The sequence below is a fragment of the Entelurus aequoreus genome, linkage group LG14 (assembly GCF_033978785.1).
Source record: "Entelurus aequoreus isolate RoL-2023_Sb linkage group LG14, RoL_Eaeq_v1.1, whole genome shotgun sequence".
In the NCBI taxonomy this organism is placed as follows: Eukaryota; Metazoa; Chordata; class Actinopteri; order Syngnathiformes; family Syngnathidae; genus Entelurus; species Entelurus aequoreus.
In genome coordinates, this window is record NC_084744.1 from 31,995,770 (window position 1) to 32,010,295 (window position 14,526).

The window sequence follows — 14,526 nt, forward strand, 5'->3', positions numbered from 1 at the left end:
CCATAACCAAGCATGCATCACTATAGCTCTTGTCTCAAAGTAGGTGTACTGTCACCACCTGTCACATCACACCCTGACTTATTTGGAGTTTATTGCGGTTTTCCTGTGTGTAGTGTTTTAGTTCTTGTCTTGCGCTCCTATTTTGGTGGCTTTTTCTCTTTTTTTGGTATTTTCCTGTAGCAGTTTCATGTCTTCCTTTGAGCGATATTTCCCGCATCTACTTTGTTTTAGCAGTCAAGAATATTTCAGTTGTTTTTATCCTTCTCTGTGGGGACATTGTTGATTGTCATGTCATGTTCGGATGTACTTTGTGGACGCCGTCTTTGCTCCACAGTAAGTCTTTGCTGTCGTCCAGCATTCTGTTTTTGTTTACTTTGTAGCCAGTTCAGTTTTAGTTTCGTTATGTACAGCCTTCCCTAAGCTTCAATGCCTTTTCTTAGGGGCACTCACCTTTTGTTTATTTTTGGTTTAAGCATTAGACACCTTTTTACCTGCACACTGCCTCCCGCTGTTTCCGACATCTACAAAGCAATTAGCTACCGGCTGCCACCTACTGATATGGAAGAGTATTACACGGTTACTCTGCCGAGCTCTAGACAGCACCGACACTCAACAACAACACATCACGGCGTGGCGAAGTTGAGAGAGTGGCCGTGCCAGCAATCTGAGGGTTACTGGTTCAATCCCCACCTTCTACCACCTTAGTCCGTTGTGTCCTTGAGCAAGACACTTCACCCTTGCTCATGATGGGTCTGGTTAGCGCCGTGCATGGCAGCTCCCGCCATCAGTGTGTGAATGTGTGAATGTGTGTGTGTGAATGGGTGAATGTGGAAAATAGTGTCAAAGCGCTTTGAGTTCCTTAAAAAGGTAGAAAAGCGCTATACAAGTACGACCCATTTACCATTTACCATTTGCAGATTATAATTACTGCTTTGCAAAAAATATTTTTAACCCAAATAGGTGAAATGAGATCATCTCCCACGGCACACCAGACTGTATCTCACGGCACACTAGTGTGCAGCGGCACAGTGGTTGAAAAACACTGTGCTAGACAACGAGGGACGACAACAAAGGGCGCAGCTACAGGAGGCGTTGTATATACCAACCTATCCACACCACATCTTCTCAGTGGCAAGATCAACAAACGGTGGAGCGACAGTGACATTCAAGCAGGGAGACAGCCACATGATCACCAAGAATGGGGACAGGTTTGACTTCCATGAGAGTGGTAATCTGTTTTACTTACCAACTGTTCAGAAAAATGTTGATAAATGCAATATGTGCCACGACATGCTAACCTGGCATGAAATATTGGGTCACTGCAATTATGAGGATGTACAACAATTAATGGGTGTGGTAAGAGGCAATGTTGTTTTTGACAACCATCTTACATTTAGTCTTAGTCTTAGTCTTTTGGACTAAAATGCTTATTAGTTTTAGTCACTTTTATATGTGATAGTTTTAGTCCAGTTTCAGTCGACGAAAACTCAAAAGGGTTTTAGTCGATGAAAAGTCGAAAAGGTTTTAGTCTAGTTTTAGTCCAAAAAAAAAAGAATAAAAAGTATAATATAAGTATATCAGTATAGTCTTTTAACAAATTAATTTAGGTCAATAAGTATTGGAGATTGCTGTTGGGCAGTGTCACACATAAGTTGTGAAAATAGCAGCAGATTTATAAGTTCAACCCATTGTAAGCTTGCAGATCTGCTATTTTCACAAATAATAACAATAAAGTAATGGTTTTAGACATATAAGTTTTCCACCCAACAGCAAATTTCTGATCCAAGGATTGTGTATTACACACAGATAAAGTGGTAACAGTGGAATCAAAGTTCATTACTCCAAAAAAGCCAAAAAACAAAAACATTCTACTTCAGCAATTGTGGCTTTATTTCTCAGAATTTGTTAAAGTACAACGAACATAAACATGGCCAAAATATGAGTGATGGATGAGGAACACACATGCTCAACTTGGCCCTGTCTGCCAGTGCAATTACAACAGATATCATACAACCTCACTCTCTTTCATTTGTGCAAACCATGTCATAAAATAATCAATTCATTCCTGATTCCTTAATGGGGCTGCACAACGTCACTTGTGGCTTTTAGGCTAAAGCTAGCAGACTCTACGTATAACAGTAACTCCACCTGTTTAACGTATCAAGTTACGTGCTGACAGAACGTACTCACAAAGAGATAACCACACCGTCACTGAATGTAAACATGGCTAAACATGCTGCTAAAGTAACACACACATCATGAATTGACGTTAGCGTAACAAAAGCTAACTTTAGCCTGACGTTTGCAGCCCATTTGCGCCAGGAGTATGTGGAAAACGTACTAATGTATTAGCTTACTATGACATTTATCGATTATGTTAACAGCATTTGTAACTTTCCTTCGAAAAAATATCCTTGTGGCGAGCCTTAAGGTGCCGCTTAAGGTTGGTCGTGTTTTTTCCGCATATTTTGTGGCCGCATTTGTCACCGTCTTCCTTCACAATACACTCTGTTTTATTATCTGCTGGGTTATATTTAAAATACACCCATATGTCGTCTCTACGTTTGCGACCACCGAGCCCCTGTGTTGAAACTGCCGCCGCCATCACGGTCCATTGCCTGATGAGTAACAACAGTCTGACATGTTGAGCACGTTGTGCGCTGCACGCCAGTTGGTGGGCGTGGTTTTAATTGACACACACAATAAACAGAAATGTCGTGCATTTTAAACGTCTGACAGATTACCCACTAACATTTTCGTCCGTTCTCGTCTCGTCAACGAAAACTCACACACGTCTCGTCATGTTTTCGTCATCAGAGAGACATGTTTATCTCGTCACCGTCTCGTTATCGTCATGAAAAAAAGTGGCGTCAACGAAATGATATCGTCATCGTCATCGTTGACGAAAACAACACTGGTAAGAGGTATGAAAATCAGAGGCAGTGCAGCCAGACCAGTGTGAAAATATGTGTAAAGGGTAAATTCACACAGACAAGAAATAGGGAGCCAGACAGAAAGGCTACAGAGCCCTTACAACTGGTGCATACAGATTTAGCCAGTCCTATGAGAACCCCAAGCTTAGAAGGTCAAAAATATGCACAGTCCTTTACGGACGACTATTCAGGTGCCATGACTGTATATTTTCTCAAATGCAAAAGTGATGCGGTACATGCCACAGAGGTTCTTAGCAGACTCCGCCCCTTTTGGGGAAGTTAAATGTCTACGCTCGGATAAGGGTACTGAATTGAGGAGCAAGGAATTCAAAGCACTGTTAATCAAAAATAAGATTAAGCACGAGACATCTGCACCCTATTCGCCTCACCAAAATGGCACGGCAGAGAGAAGTTGGAGAACCCTCTATGAGATGGGCAGGTGTATGCTTTTTGACAGTAAACTACCAGACAAAATGTGGAATTATGCTGTACAGACAGCTGCCTATGTGCGAAATAGATGTTACAGTAAACGCACAAGGAAAACACCTTATGAGATGCTCACAGGCAAGAAGCCAAACATGTCCAAACTTCAGAAATTTGGATCTGTGTGCTTTGCATACACACAAGAGAAAGGAAAGTTAGATCCTAGATGTGAACAGGGTTGTTTTATCGGGTACGACAAGAACAGCCCAGCTTATCTTGTATATTATCCAGACACAGAAACGGTCCAAAAACACAGGCTAGTGAAATTCACAAACAAGACAGTCAGCGAAAAAGAAAAACAAACACATGGACCACACACTCAGTATCAGGACAGAGTGGTACACCCCAGGGTCCTTGACAGTGAGGAAAATGATGGTGAAAAAATGGGAAATGCATCAGGTCAAAGTGTTAAAGATGATGTTTCTGTTTCAGAGATTGAAGGTGAACAGTGTAGCGCTGGGAGTCAGGGAAGAAAGAACCCACCTAGAGTTAGAAGAAGGCCCGTGCGCCTACAGGAATATCAATCAATGTTTAATCAATGTTTATTTATATAGCCCTAAATCACAAGTGTCTCAAAGGGCTGTACAAGCCACAACGACATCCTCGGTACAGAGCCCACATACGGGCAAGGAAAAACTCACCCCAGTGGGACGTCGGTGAATGAATATGAGAAACCTTGGAGAGGACCGCATATGTGGGTAACCCCCCCCCCTCTAGGGGAGACCGAAAGCAATGGATGTCGAGTGGGTCTGACATAACATTGTGAAAGTCCAGTCCACGGTGGATCCAACACATCAGCGAGAGTCCAGTCCAGAGCGGGGCCAGCAGGAAACCATCCCGAGCGGAGACGGGTCAGCAGCGCAGAGATGTCCCCAACCGATGCACAGGCTAGTGGTCCACCCGGGGTCCCGACTCTGGACAGCCAGCACTTCATCCATGGCCACCGGACCTATGCATCTCCCCCTCGCAAGGGACAGGGGAGAAGAGGAGAGAAGAAAAGAAACGGCAGATCAACTGGTCTAAAAAAGGGGGGTCTATTTAAAGGCTAGATTATACAAATGAGTTTTAAGATGGGACTTAAATGCTTCTACTGAGGTAGCATCTCTAACTGTTACCGGGAGGGCATTCCAGAGTACTGGAGCCCGAATAGAAAACGCTCTATAGCCCACAGACTTTTTTTTGGCTCTGGGAATCACTAATAAGCCGGAGTTCTTTGAACGCAGATTTCTTGTCGGGACATATAGTACTTTATGTACTATAGTACACAATCGTCGAGATAGGCTGGAGCTAAACCGTGTAGTATTTTATACGTAAGTAGTAAAACCTTAAAGTCGCATCTTAAGTGCACAGGAAGCCAGTGCAGGTGAGCCAGTATAGGCGTAATATGATCAAACTTTCTTGTTTTTGTCAAAAGCCTTGCAGCTTATATAATATGACATGGAAGACACGGCAGACAGGCTGGTAACTTGTGTAGACTCATGTTATAGAGCAGTTTGCGACATACCACCAAATTACCAGGATGCCATACGATCAACCAGGTCACGGCAGTGGATAAGTGCAATGAATGACGAAATGCAGTCATTAAAAGAGAATGATACATTCAAAATCACCCAGTTACCACCAGGCAAAAAGGCAGTGGGGGTAGGTGGGTGTATACACTCAAGAGTAATACAGATGGGTCAGATAAGTGTAAAGCAAGATTCGTTGCAAAAGGTTATAGCCAAAAACAAGGCATCGATTATGAGGAAACATTCTCGCCTACTGCTGACATGACAACTGTCAGAGTAGTTATGCAAAAAGCAGTGCAGGAAGATCTAGTTTTACATCAAATGGATGTGAAAACCGCATACCTACACGCACCAATTGACTGTGAGATCTATCTCGAACAACCTGAAGGTTACGAGAAACAGTCTAAAACAGGAGAGAAGCTAGTATGCAAATTAGAGAAGTCCTTATATGGTCTCAAACAGTCAGGTCGAAACTGGAATTCTCTTTTGTATGTATATCTCACTGAAAACGGTTTTGATCAAAATCTTGCTGATAACTGCCAATACACAAGGGAAAAAGAAAATGAATAAGTGATGTTGATTGTGTGGGTTGATGATCTGATAATTGCTGCTAACAATGAGGAGGTTGTGAAACATGTCAAAGTGATGCTCACTGAGAGATTTAAAATGAAAGACCTGGGGAAATTAAACAGTTTTCTAGGGATATATTTTAAACAGTCAGAGGACCAAGTCGCAATGTCACAACACAGGTACGTGAACAAAATCCTCTCCAGATTTGGGATGCAGGATTGTAAGGCCAGAGAGACTCCATGCGACTGAATACACAGAAAATGCTGTAAAAATGGAAGAACCAAGGATCTATCGAGAAGCAGTGGGAAGTTTAATCTATTTGGCTACTTGCACTAGACCAGATTTAAGTTATGTGGTCAGTAAACTTTCCCAGCATTTTGCTGAGCCAAGTGAGGAGCATTGGAACACTGTAAAGCACGTGTTCAGGTATCTTAAAGGCCTACTGAAATGATTTTTTTTTATTTAAACGGGGATAGCAGATCCATTCTATGTGTCATACTTGATCATTTCGCGATATTGCCATATTTTTGCTGAAAGGATTTAGTATAGAACAACGACGATAAAGATCGCAACTTTTGGTATCTGATAAAAAAAAGGCTTGCCCCTACCGGAAGTAGCGTGACGTAGTCAATTGAACATATACGCAAAGTTCCCTATTGTTTACAATGATGGTCGCATGAAGTGAGAGAGATTCGGACCGAGAAAGCGACAATTTCCCCATTAATTTGAGCGAGGATGAAAGATTTGTGGATGAGGAAAGTGCGAGTGAAGGACTAGTGGGGAGTTGAAGCTATTCAGATAGGGAAGATGCTGTGAGAGCCGGGGGTGACCTGATATTCAGCTGGGAATGACTACAACAGTAAATAAACACAAGACATATATATACTCTATTAGCCACAACACAACCAGGCTTATATTTAATATGCCACAAATTAATCCTGCATAAAAACACCTACGTGTTTGTTATGCTAGCTCCTAGCTCCTCTGCTAGCTCCTAGCTCCATAGAACACGCCAATACAATTCAAACACCTGATCAACACACACAATCACTCAGCCCAAAAGACCGTTCACCTAACCCAAGGTTCATAAAGCTTATATATTTTTAAAAAAGTTACGTACGTGACGCGCACGTACGGTCAAGCGATCAAATGTTTGGAAGCCAAAGCTGCATACTCACGGTAGCATGTCTGCGTCTTTGTCATCCAAATCAAAGTAATCCTGGTAAGAGTCTATGTTGTCCCAGTTCTCTACAGGCGTCTGTGTATCGAAGTCAAAAGTTCTCCTGGTTAGAGTCTCTGTTATCCGAGTTCTTCCATCTTGACTGCATCTTTCGGGAATGTAAACAAAGAAGCGCCGGCTGTGTACGTGTTGCTGCTGACTTCCCTCGCAAAATAGACGCTTCGCACCGACAACTTTCTTTTTTGCTTGCTCAGCTTCTTTGTCCATATTGCAATGAACATAATTGCAACAGATTCACCAACACAGATGTCCAGAATACACCCAGAATGAGATGAAAACAGCTATTTCGTATTGGCTTCAATGTGGAAGCCATACCCGTGTTCCCCGGGCTACGTCATCCTCAGAGGCGTTTCGTACCGGAAGTTTAGCAGCAAATTTAAAATTGCACTTTATAAATTAACCCGGCCGTATTGGCATGTGTTGCAATGTTAAGATTTCATCATTGATATATAAACTATCAGACTGCGTGGTCGCTAGTAGTGGCTTTCAGTAGGCCTTTAAAGGTACAACCGACCGTGGGTTATGTTTTAAAAAGGATGACACAGGTGAACTTGGTCTAATAGTCCACAGTGATGCTGACTGGGCATCTGAGGTCACAGACAGACGTAGCACCACAGGGTACTGTGCCAATTTAAGTGAGAAAAGTGCACTCATTTCATGGAAGAGTCGAAAGCAACCGACAGTTGCACTGTCTACCTGCGAGGCAGAATACATGACCTTTTGCGTCAGCCATACAGGAGTGTATGTATTTGCAACAGTTACTCAAGAGTATTGATAAGTGTCAGTATGCACAAACCAAGGTTTACGATGACAACCAAGGAGCTATTGCACTAGCTAGAAATCCAGTAAACCGACAAAGGTGCCAACATATTGATATCAAATATCATTTCATACGTGAAACTGTGAATAGTGGGAGAATATGTTTGTATTATTGTCCTACTGACAACATGATTGCTGACTTGATGACAAAACCAGCCACTAAGCCAAAACTGAAGAAGTTTGCTCAGTATTTGTTTGGCACTTGGAGTGCAAGAAAAGCATATAGTGTGCCAAAATGTTTTTTTGTTGTTTTATTTTCTATGAAAAAGAATGTACCACAATAAGCAAAGAGCGAGTGAGGGTGTTAAAGGCCTACTGAAAAGATTTTTTTTTATTTAAACGGGAATAGCAGATCCATTCTATGTGTCATACTTGATCATTTCGCGATATTGCCATATTTTTGCTGAAAGGATTTAGTACAGAAAATCGACGATAAAGTTCGCAACTTTTGCTCGCTGATAAAAAAAGCCTTGCCTGTACCGGAAGTAGCGTGACGTCAGAGGAGCTAATATCCTCACAATTTTCCTTTGTTTACAATGGAGCGAGAGAGATTCGGACCGAGAAAGCGACGATTACCCCATTAATTTGAGCGAGGATGAAAGATTCGTAGATGAGGAACGTTACAGTGAAGGACTTGAGAGGCAGTGATGGACATATATTTTTTCGCTCTGACTGTAACTTAGGTACAAGCTGGCTCATTGGATTCCACACTCTCTCCTTTTTCTATTGTGGATCACGGATTTGTATTTTAAACCACCTCGGATACTATATCCTCTTGAAAATGAGAGTCCAGCACGCGAAATGGACATTTAAAGTGACTTATATCTCCAAGACAATACATCGGTGACACACTTAGCTACTGAGCTAACGTGATAGCATCGTTCTCAAATGAAGATAGAAACAAAATAAATAAACCCCTGACTGGAAGGATAGACAGAAGATCAACAATACTATTAAACCATGTACATGTAACTACACGGTTAAAAATTCTCAGCCTGGTAAGGCTTAACTATGCTGTTGCTAACGACGCTAAGGCTAATTTAGCAACTTAGCAACCGGACCTCACAGAACTATGATAAAAACATTAGCGCTCCACCTACGCCAGCCAGTCCTCATCTTCCCATCAACAGCCGTGCTCACCTGCGTTCCAGCGATCGACGGCGCGACGAAGGACTTCATCCGTGGGTTTGGCGGCAAGCATCAGCTAGGCGTCTGCTAAGTAAGTAGTCCTTGTTGTGTTGCTGTAAGTATTGTACTTAGCCGCTAATACACCGATCGATCCCACCTACAACTTTCTTCTTTGCAGCCTCCATTGTTCATTAAACAAATTGCAAAAGATTCTCCAACACAGATGTCCAGAATACTGTGGAATGTTGTCGAAGAAAACAAGAGGTTTTTGTATCGGGTCCGATGGGGTCCAACCACTTCCGTGGATTTTGTGACGTCACGCGCATAAATCATATCCAAAGGAGTTTTTCAACCGGAAGTGTGGCGGGAATTTTAAAATGTCACTTTATAAGTTAACCCGGCCGTATTGGCATGTGTTGCAATGTTAAGATTTCATCATTGATATATAAACTATCAGACTGCGTGGTCGGTAGTAGTGGCTTTCAGTAGGCCTTTAAGTGTAATACTGTTGTACGCCCTTACCCATTGTGTCCACTAGAGAGCAGTGTTTACCTCTGTGTTGTATATGTCATGAGTCATTCTCTGTGTGTTGAGCGGCAACACGTTACGATGCTGCCGCTACAATAAATATTCCTACAAGGCTAAAGATAAAATGTGTCTGACGAGAGTTTGAATACATCTTCACCGCAACGCTAACGAAGCTCAACACCCACTTAAAGCAAAATTCACCAGCCGCCACTGATTATGATGCATTCTCATTTTAGGCAAAGTATAAGACAATGCTTTCTTAACAGTATAATTGTAACCAGGAATAAGTCTTCAAGTAACAATATTCAAATACTAACATTGTTGGGTAAAACAGAATTTGGCTTTAATCTGAATCCAGTGAAACAGATTGGTGGTTTTAGCTAATATAAAGACTTTCAGGTGTTTATATATGTTTTTGTTGAAGTATTTGGCAGACGCTTTTATCCAAAGCGACATACATAAAAAATACATATAAAACAATCACTGTAAACATTATCATTTAACGGAAGAATGTAATACAAAATATCAATACAAAGTGTCAAGACAGAATAAACTCTGTCTCTGCTGCTGCAGCAACAGAGATACAGTCTATAAGAGGGGTGGGCAATTAATTTTTACAGGGGGCCGCATGAGCAACCCCAGCACTGCTGGAGGGCCACATCGACAATATTTCAATTAAATTTTGCTCAATATTATTTTTGATGTACACCATAAGATAAATAATAATAATAATAATAATTAATACTAATAGTAATACTTCAACATAGTGTGTATAACAGCATTCCATGATTAATATAAATAAATTAACATTAATAATAAATGACAGTAAAATAAGCACACGTATGACTGAGGAGTCATAGTGTAGCTTTGTGTGGTGTTTGAGTTGTCCGACTTTTTGTGTGGCAATAAACGCACCAGTGGTTTAGTGGTATGCGTGTTGGTGACAGATGACAAGTTGGTTTTGGCCTGGTTTGTACGGCAGAAAATGACTAGTTTTTCGAGATAGAAGTGTTTTACTCATGTTTTTCGTGTGGTTATGGCCGAATATAAACAGTTTTGCTCAATAAAGTGATCGATATAATTCCTGTCCTCGAAGCATCTCGATAGACGTTACAATAACTGAACGGTGTTCAATTGAACGGTGTTGACGAACACTGTTAGGGCCGCTTGTTGTCACTGTCACTCAGAGTTGCATTGCAAAATTACATAGAATAAATATGTTTATTTTGTTTAGAATTCAGATGGGATTTGATTTGGTGCGCGGCATATATTTGCTGTGCGCAGCGGACGCTTGAGCAGTGCGCAATTGCGCAGGCACGCACCTTAGAGGGAACGTTGCTTGGCAGTCCATGTCTTGTTGAAAACACACCATTCCTCATCAACTTTTCTCTTTTTAGCGTCTCGGGTGTAAACCGTGCATCACTTGTCGCTGCATTTGCACCTTCACTCGCAGGTTACACACGGACACACGCCCATAAATAATACTTTTCAAAATAAAAGCAGCACAGTTGTATTGCGCGCACGACATAGATGTTTTTTCAACTTTATTTTGTAATTTGTGATTGCAGCTGTTCACATTCACTCACAATCCCGCACACGCATACGTCCACACGGAAGTAATACAAATAACGATTTTCAAAACAAAAGCAGCACCGTTTTATTGCACACTCGACATAGATACTTTTTGAAATTTATTTTGTAATTTATAATTGGCCTCACGTGGGCCGGACAGGGACGCACAAAGGGCCGGATGCGGCCCGTGGGCCGCAGAATGCCCAGGTCTGGTCTATAAGATATCTAATGTATTCATACATTGTTTATGTAGGATATACGCATGTATATATAACCTAATCATATTGTTTCTTCAACGTAAAAATAGCTGACCGTTTTTTTCCCCCTTCTCTGGGATTATATTCCCAGTTTTGATCTTGGACGTCTGGTCACTTATAGCATATAAGAATATTCTATTAATGTTAAGCAAACTATGAATAATAAAACATGTGTCCTTTATCATAGCTACACGTATGACAAAAAAGCGCGTGACAATCAGTGGTATTCAGTGAGGTAAGGTGAATTAAATGCGCTGACAGTTCATTGCTCCTGCCAAATGAATTGCACTGAGTGGAGCGGATCACCACTCCAAGATGGCGGCCCCGCGTCTCGTCAGCGCCAGCAGGCAGTAGCGCTCCATGCTGCGTACCCTTAGAAGATGTCTATGCCTGCGACATGTGATATTTGAATGTTTTATTAATGTTTTGTATAAAAAAATAGATTATCCAGGGATAAAAGTGAACAACAATAAAAACATGTGGAAGGGTAGATTAAAAAAACAAATCAGGCAGTAATATCGCTACTATTTCTCCCACTTTCACTCTTGTCATTGCAATGAATGTCGCACGGGGGCGCCACTGAACCCCATCGTTAAAGGTTTGTTTGATATACTTTGAATTTATTTTTTTTAGAAACAAGACACTTTTTTACATCACATTGTTATTCAAATAAATATTAGAGAAAAGAAAAGCATGGTAACAGCAGGCAGGCAATATTTAAATAGAGATGCCTCTTCGTCCACTCGGCTGTGACGTCATTCCCAGCTTCCGGGGTAAACGGAATACGGCATAAATGAGCAGTCAGTCTTATTATTTGTACTCCAGTTTGATATATTTACGTCGTATAAAATACATCTTTGATTCTTTATTTAAGGATAAAGTCGTCTCGATGCGCTAGAAGCACTGTGCCGCTTTCCTGCTATCTTTGCTTGTTAGTTAGCTTAGCTCGTTAGTTAGCTTAGCTTGTTAGCTGCTAACAGAAGACACAGAAGTTATCAACACGTCGCTAAGTAGAGATCGAGTGTGAGCGTAAAGTGTTGTGATTGTGTGAAAATGTCTACATTACAAATGTTGAGAGCGTTGGTGGATCAGCGACTAACTGCTGCCGCTGAAGAAATTTTTGTAGTGTTAGAAAGAACGATAACAGAATACGACGCGGAACTTTCTAGAACAAAAGAAGAGAATAATCAACTTCTGGACGCTGTTTTCAAGAAACATCGAGTTGTGTTACACAGAACAGGTTTGTTGACTTCTTACTCTCACATGTTTACTAACTTTATATTTGACTAATAACAAAAAAATGACATTTGGAATAAATAATATAATCACAATGACCAGTGGTGGAACAAGTCGGAGCTGGGCCGGGGGCGGGGCCCATGACGGGGCCCCCTGAACTCAAATAATAAAACTAATTCTAACATCATTTCTGACACCCCAACCAGGCTAACTTCTGACACCCCAACCAGGCTATCCTCTGGAAATATGCCTTATAATAGCCACAAACTGGAGGATGCACTTTAAATTAGGATACAACTTTAAAAAATAGTTTGAAGGTTTTATGGAATTTTCCAGGGTGTACATCGCCTTCCGCCCCCCTGTGACCTCAAAAGGGACAAGTGGTAGAAAATGGATGGAAGGATGTAAAAAGACACATAGAACGATATTTATATCCTTTAGATGCATGAAAGATAAAGTTGAGTTAATGAAACATGTAGAATAGATTGTGTTTTACACCCTCCGTTTAAAAAGGGTACAGTTAGGGCTGGACCATTATGGCAAAAATAATAATCACCATTATTTTAATTGATATTGTAATCACAATTTAATTACACAATTATTCATTAATTTGAAAACACCAGTGTTTATTTTACTAACAAAACTCAACTGTAAATGTAGTTTAAAAAAACGGATGTTAGTTAATACCGAATAAACCACAACAAGTAAAATGATAGTGAAAATACATTTAAATGACAATGGCAGTATAAAAAACTATAAAATTCATTTTTTAGACACCCCAACGAAGCTAACGTCTGACACCCCAACCAGGCTAACTTCTGACACCCCATCCAGGCTAACTTCTGACACCACAACCCGCTAAGTTCTGACACCCCTAACTTCTGACACCCCAACCCGGCTAACTTCTGACAGCCCAACGAATAAAATATAACTTCTGACAACCCAACCAGGCTAACTTGTGACACTCCAACCCGGCTAACTTGTGACACCCCAACCCGGCTAACTTGTGACACCCCAACCCGGCTAACTTGTGACACCCTAACCAGTCTAATTTCTAACACCACAACCAGGCTAACTTCTGACTTCACAACCCGGCCAACTTGTGACACAGTTAAAATTCGAGGCCTGCAAATTTTGATATCAGTGGCCGCTAGGATTGGGTATCGTTTGAATTCGAACGATTCCGATTCTTTGTTTCGATTCCGATTCCTGACAATTCTCGATTCCGATTCTTTTAAGAGGCAGGGTCAAAAAAAAGTTTAGGATATTTTAAATGAGCTAGCTAACCTACAGTCTTTCTGAATGAAATAGTCTGACATTCTCCATCAATTTTAATTCTATTAACTTTTTATGAACTTTACTATAAATTCCTCACAGGGCTGTTTTCAACTAGAATATAAATATCAAATCTATGAACTTGAATATAAATATTATAAATTATGAATACATTTTCCCAGGGGTACACTTTCCTCAAGAGAGCTTTATTTTTGAAAACCTCATGAAAACACCTTTACACATAAGTGTATGATGCTGCAGGAAACCTCATGAAAACACATTTACACATAAGTGTATGATGCTGCAGGAAATCTCATGAAAACACCTTTACACATAAGTGTATGATGCTGCAGGAAACCTCATGAAAACACCTTTACACATAAGTGTATGATGCTGCAGGAAACCTCATGAAATCACCTTTACACATAAGTGTATGATGCTGCAGGAAAGAGCACATCGCAGAGCCTCTAGCAGGTTGTAAATTGTCTATGAAAAAATACGCCGGCTAATTTGTTAGCTGCCTCACGTTGGCGCAAAACACATTATTTATTGCATATACAGGTAAAAGCCAGTAAATTAGAATATTTTGAAAAACTTGATTTATTTCAGTAATTGCATTCAAAAGGTGTAACTTGTACATTATATTTATTCATTGCACACAGACTGATGCATTCAAATGTTTATTTCATTTAATTTTGATGATTTGAAGTGGCAACAAATGAAAATCCAAAATTCCGTGTGTCACAAAATTAGAATATTACTTAAGGCTAATACAAAAAAGGGATTTTTAGAAATGTTGGCCAACTGAAAAGTATGAAAATGAAAAATATGAGCATGTACAATACTCAATACTTGGTTGGAGCTCCTTTTGCCTCAATTACTGCGTTAATGCGGCGTGGCATGGAGTCGATGAGTTTCTGGCACTGCTCAGGTGTTATGAGAGCCCAGGTTGCTCTGATAGTGGCCTTCAACTCTTC

At 40.7% G+C, this 14,526-nt stretch overlaps 2 protein-coding genes across 2 annotated transcripts in view; both read left to right on the forward strand.

Annotated features, from left to right (window-relative positions):
• The window catches only part of LOC133664756 (cadherin-12-like), a 224,916-nt gene that overhangs the window by 46,523 nt on the left and 163,867 nt on the right, over window positions 1-14,526 (forward strand). The window lies entirely within an intron of this gene.
• LOC133664753 (gastrula zinc finger protein XlCGF8.2DB-like) overlaps window positions 11,826-14,526 on the forward strand; it is a 49,549-nt gene continuing 46,848 nt past the window's right edge. The window contains exons 1-2 of the mRNA XM_062069648.1: window positions 11,826-11,838; window positions 12,208-12,278. The gene's annotated coding sequence lies outside the window, so the exon portion shown is untranslated. The remainder of the gene's footprint in view (window positions 11,839-12,207; window positions 12,279-14,526) is intronic.